Consider the following 6000-nt stretch of genomic DNA (forward strand, 5'->3'; position numbering starts at 1 on the left):
AACAGAGATCCTCATTCCCTCAGAATAAGACCTGAAAACAGCAAAATAATTTTTAAAAATCAGATCACTTAGAAATATCAATTGATTTAACCACTTAGGCTACTATGCCCACCTTTCCCTCACTCCTTTCTTAAAACGCTGTTTTCTTATTTTTTTTTAAGTAGTTAAAACGCTATAGTTTTGAAATGGGCAGACAAAAAAGCAAATTTCCTTTTCTTTGCCTCAGTTCTTCATTATTACACAATTTCTGACACTCTCCTTGTTATCTCCCAGGATCTGGTATTAATGAAATCTGATTTGAAAAAAAAAAATCTAATGCTGTAAAAGAAATTATTACCAGTATGATGTAATGAGAATATTGTTAAAGGGTTTCAAAATTCTGGAAAGATAAACTTTTTGGCTGAGAGTGAGCATGAGAGTATTTGAAAATGGTGTGTGTGTGTGTGTGTGTGCACACATATTCCATAAAAAAGTAACATTTCATCCCTCATTGCTTCAGGTGACTTCTCTCTGCTATTTTTTAATGCTTTCATTATTTGCATTTGCAGCACCCCAGGGGTCTTTAGCTATTTCAAGAGGTGTCATGAAATCCTGAAAAGTTTCTCAAAATAACATTTTAAGTCACTTCAATGGAAAAAAACCCACATATTTTCTGCATAGAAATTTTCCAGAGTGGTGAAAGGGACAAAGGGGGATGTTTAGAATTGAAATAAACAAACAAAAAAGGAAATTTGCTGATATGCTATTTACTCTTCCATTCTGTGCTGGCTCCCGAATGAATTGCAAAGTTGTATTCTGTGCCCACAGAGACTGGGCATCTAAATCAAATGTAAAATGCCCCACATATTTTGAAATGAAAAAACACCTCATATTTTCAGGCAATTCTTAATTATCTCATTAACAGACTGCTTGTAATGGCTGAAAGCCCTAAACGATGGTTTCTCTTTAATCTGAGACTATTTTTATATTTAGAGGTGAAAAGCTGTTTTCCTAATGTCCTAAGAATTAATGTTAAAAGGTGTCACTAAGAGGATCTGGAAGGTGGTTCACGGCCCTTTTGCAAAAGAAAGTTTTCTCAAATCATGCAAAGCCTCTTTTCTCTTAATGGCATTCCTAGAGCTGGGGAAGGGAGAAAGCCAGTATCTGGATTAGAAAGAGCTTCCGGACCTCTAAGTAAAAAGAGGGAGTTGAGATATTAACGTTCTAATCACATCAATTAGGTCTTAACACAAAATTATTTGATTTTTAAAACTAATAAGCTGCTATGTCTGTATATGATAAAGGAATGAGTGCCACGTTCTTTATTTAAACACCAAGCAGTCATTTTGTTCTTCTCTCTAAATGAGCAGCAGATGGGCCAGGGAGGATCTGGGATATCTGCAGATTGTGCTGGCTGCATATACCCATGAAACAGAGCAGTGGGAAAGGCCTGAATTCCCAGGTTAACCCTGTCACTCCAGTGGTCTCTGTTCCTCAGGTGCACCTCCTGGACCTTCCACTCTCCCTGGACTCATCGCAAGTGCCCACTTCCCCCACTCCAGTTTTCAACCCTTTCAACCAATGACAACTTTTTATAAATATAAACATCTCATTCACGCCGCCCCCAGAAACTCAAACATGTCCCTCAGGATTAGGGGAGGGGAAACTCTAGTCTGCAATCTCTGTTATTTTCTTTGTAACCTAGCAGCAAAACGGGTGTGGTTGTGTTTTGTTTTCTGAAGCTGGCATTATAAAAATAATAGTTTTGTTATACTTTTCTAAAATAAAAACAAATGACAAGACCGCTTAGGTCTTCAAAAATTTTTCAATCGCCTCCTCCAACCCCCCCTCCTTCCATCCCCCAGAGATTCTGGTATTTCTCTTAGAACCCATCCTCCAAGTGAGAATTGTTGCTCGGATTTCTATGTCATGACCGGGACTGGCTACATAACTTGTGGGGCTCAGTGCAACATGAATATACAAGTTCCCTTGTTCAAAAATTACTAGAAATTTCAAGACAGCAACAGCAGCGCCTTAAACCAAAGGTAGGATCTTTCTAAGCTTGGGATCCTACGCACAGATCATACGCTATGAAGCTGGTCGTGACTTCCACTTCTGCTACTCCTATGACTCTTTCTCTCTGTCTTTCCTAACTCTGATTTCCAAGAGAGATAGCATTTATTCAGGATATTTCAATGGTTGCTGGCAAGCCTATTCACTGGAGATCCCTTGGTCAGTTAAGTAAGTTGGGACCAAGCAGCTGCGTGTGACCAAGGGTGAGGGGGTTGGAAAGGGAGTAGAGAATGGATCTCCAGGCACAGGACATGATCACCAATGCAAAAAGGACAGTGGACGAGGCAATTTTCCCTAGGAAGGGATGTAGGTAGGCCGACAATCATTGATATTGTTAGTATAAAATATAGCAACATGTATTTCCGATTTGAGCCTGGTGTCTGTGTGTGTAAAATGGAGTCATAATATTTTGGATGATAGTTTAGGGACTACAAATGAGATAGTGGCCTAAACAAGTGGGATGTAAAGCCCTAAAAAGTAATTGTTATTGCTACTACAACTAAGGGATCTCATACATAGTGAAAACCAATTTAATATTTCAAACAACCCAATACTTAAAAAAGTACGTGTATAATACTAGGCTATTAGAACATTGCTCTTGTGGTATGTGCTCAGGATGACTATTATCGTGAACTAAACAACACAAATTCCATGTTCTGAGGACAGACACACACCAGGGATTGCATCTTTGTTCAGATATACAGAGCTATTGATACTAGAACTGAATAAGAACCAAGAGACAATCTATTTAATAGACTGTAGCTTGTAATATTTGTAATCTATTGATGAAATAACATGTTTCCTTTAGAAAAAAAAGAATTTTCTAACATTCTCCCAAGAAAGGTTTAAGCTGCCCTTGATTCTGTCAGTAACTAGGAGTGACTGTCTCTGGTCATTATCACTGTGATCACACCGGTTCCTCCTCTAGGCTTAAAGAACTCATTCCCATATTTTTCCCTGGTGAGGATTTTTGTCTAATCGATGATCTCCTTTCAATTTAACTACTGGATCTAGTCATGGGTTGTTAACACCAGACCCCACTTTTTACCCTCCCCTTTCCTTTGTCCTATTTAAGTCAAATTTTATAATCTGTACAAGAATTTAAGTTGGTCACATGAAGGATTTTGAAACATTAAGGATTTCTGAATTCCAAAAATGAGATCAGTCGCTTTTAATGTTCAGGATTCCACCCCTCCCCCCCTCCCCCCGCCCATATGTGAGACTGGGTGTGTGTATATTTAAAGACTATTTAGATTTACAACAGTATAAGAAAGAATTCAAATTGCAAAAGCCAGGAGTTACACCATGTAGAAATTTTGACACAGTCCTATGGGATAAATGCTACTCGCCAAATGAATTGTGGCAAAGAAACTTTCACATTATTCTATTACTAACAAGAATAAGGAAAATAAAAGTCTACAAAGTTCTTTGGGAAAAAAAAAGAAGAAGTAACCCACGACGAAGCATTTTGTGAGTAGATGAGGATCATTAACCAATGGTTAAGCCGGGAATGCCTGCTCTCTTTGCTCAAGCAGTCACAGGCAGAGCAGGCATTCATCTGCATAACCCTGTTACTTGCAGGGTGTTGCCTTTGCCTTCCTGGTGACTTACATTTGTTAAAACACTACACTTAGGATGCACACACCATATTAACAGTTCCAACATGTTTCCCAAGATCAGTTTTAGCCCTGTGTGAGATTCTACTAACCACCCTACAAATACTTATTTGAAGAATATGTGTTGTACGTGCATGCAACTATGGGTTCATGTACTTAGCCAGCATGCTGTAGAAAACTGGTTTTTTAACACTTGTGTCTAGGCAGAAGTAATTTCAAAACCCCTTAGTTTCTTTGAATATTGGTTACTGCACCAATACAAAAAAAAATCACATGCTTAGAGAAAACGGAATTATAAACAGCCTTAGGATATTACCCTTTTCCTTCCACCATTCAAAAGTCAATTAACCTTCCATTTTGGTACCACACACTAGGATAAGTAAAGAGTGCATATGAAAAGTAAGATTTCAAAAATGTGGTAAGGAGTGTATCAAAATGTCTTAAATAGTTCTCAATATGGGGGCAGGAGAATTTTCAGCTAGCAGATATTCCAGTGCTCTGAGGGGTTCTTTGCAAGAACATATCATCATAGGTTTTAAAAACCATCAATCTTGGGGCACCTCAGTGGCTCAGTCAGTTAAGTGCCTGACTCTTGATTTCGGCTCAGGTCATAGCTCAGCGCTGGGCATGGTGCCTGCTTGGGATCCCTCACTCTCTGCCCCTCCTTGGCTCTCTCTCTCTCTCAAAATAAATAAATAAACATTAACAAAATCAGTCTCATGAAGAACAAAATCTAAATACTTTTACTATTAAGAAAATATCTTACTTTTCTCACCATGTAGGTGAAATCTTACAGACTAATACAAACTGTTAGTTTGTTAAGGAAGCATAAGAAGACAACTTCCTGTGTGCCCAGATTGGGGCCAATAGAATTTTGAGTACTTTTAAGATCTTTCTATTTAGACTTTCCATAGAATTGATAGAACCCTGTATTCTTTGACAATCAGAAATTCACTTTGGACTATGGTTAATATGACCAGATATTCCATTTTCCCAGGGCAGTCATGGTTTGTGCCTGGTATCTTGGTATCTCATTTGCTTTAGTATTAGTTCTGAATGCATTAAAGCATTTTTCAATAATAAGTTATTAATGGTGGCATTAAAATGAGCCAGAGTGAGTTTCATAGGCCTCCATTTTATACTTTCAGTTTCTGATACAATCTCATCTAGCAGCATGTAAAACACACATGTAGTGATCACAGTTCACACTTAACATGTAGTTAAATGTGAAGGATGACCAGTGACAGACAATTCATCTTTCCTTGGCTGACCCTTTCCAGACAGAATTTAATTAACACCTTCTGTATCAACTATCTATTGCTACATATTAAACCACTCCAAATATAGTGGCCAAACATAAGAATGGTTTATTATTTTTCGCAATTCTGTGGATTGACTGAGTGGCTCTTCTACTAACCTCATCGGGGTTACTTGTGTGGCTATATTTATTTAGTTGGTAACTGGAATAGGTTGGAAGGCCCCAAATGGCTTCACTCATATGTCTGTGGTCTTGGTGCTGGCTATCAGTGGCATGCTGTGATACTCTTCCATGTGGCCTCTGAGCTGGACTTCATAGCATAATGGTCTCAGGGTTCCAAGGTAGAACTTGGAAGACTTCCTATTAAGGTTTAGGCTCCAGAATTCATTCAACATTATTTCTAACATATTCTATTTGTCAAAGCAAGACATAAGGTCAACTTATATTAAGAGAATAGAAAAACATATTCCATCTCTTGATGGAAGAGTGACAACATTCCATTGCAGAAGGCCTTTACACTGAAAGGCAGGATTCATGGGAGACCATTGTTTTACTGATCTACCGCACCTTACTTTAAAGGATAACATGTACAGCTCTTGCTGTAGAATTGAAGTATGCTTAGATGCAAGTAGTTGGGACACCTACCTCATTCTGTTCTCTAATAGTGGAGAGAAAAGTATTTAATAGTTAAAAAATTTTTTTTAATATTTATTTATCTTTGGAGGAGAGAGAGACAGAGCATGAGTGGGGGAGGGGCAGAGACAGATGGAGACACAGAATCTGAAGCAGGCTCTAGGCTCTGAGCTATCAGCACAGAGCCCGAAGCGGGGCTCAAACTCACAAGTTGTGAGATCATGACCTGAGCTGAAGTCAGATGTTTAACCAATGGAGCCACCCAGGCATCCTAAGAGAAGCATTTGATATTGTTAATTCTACTGGCCACTTGATGAACCAGCTGGTTGTACCTTGTTCTGCATTGAGGAGTCTAAGAAGCACAAAGCTCCTGGACTTCTACCCAGCAAGGCTGCTGAGAGACATGGACAAAAGTAGATTAGGCAAGTATGAAGTATGTGT

Source organism: Panthera uncia, assembly GCF_023721935.1.
Source record: "Panthera uncia isolate 11264 chromosome B2 unlocalized genomic scaffold, Puncia_PCG_1.0 HiC_scaffold_24, whole genome shotgun sequence".
NCBI lineage: Eukaryota > Metazoa > Chordata > Mammalia > Carnivora > Felidae > Panthera > Panthera uncia.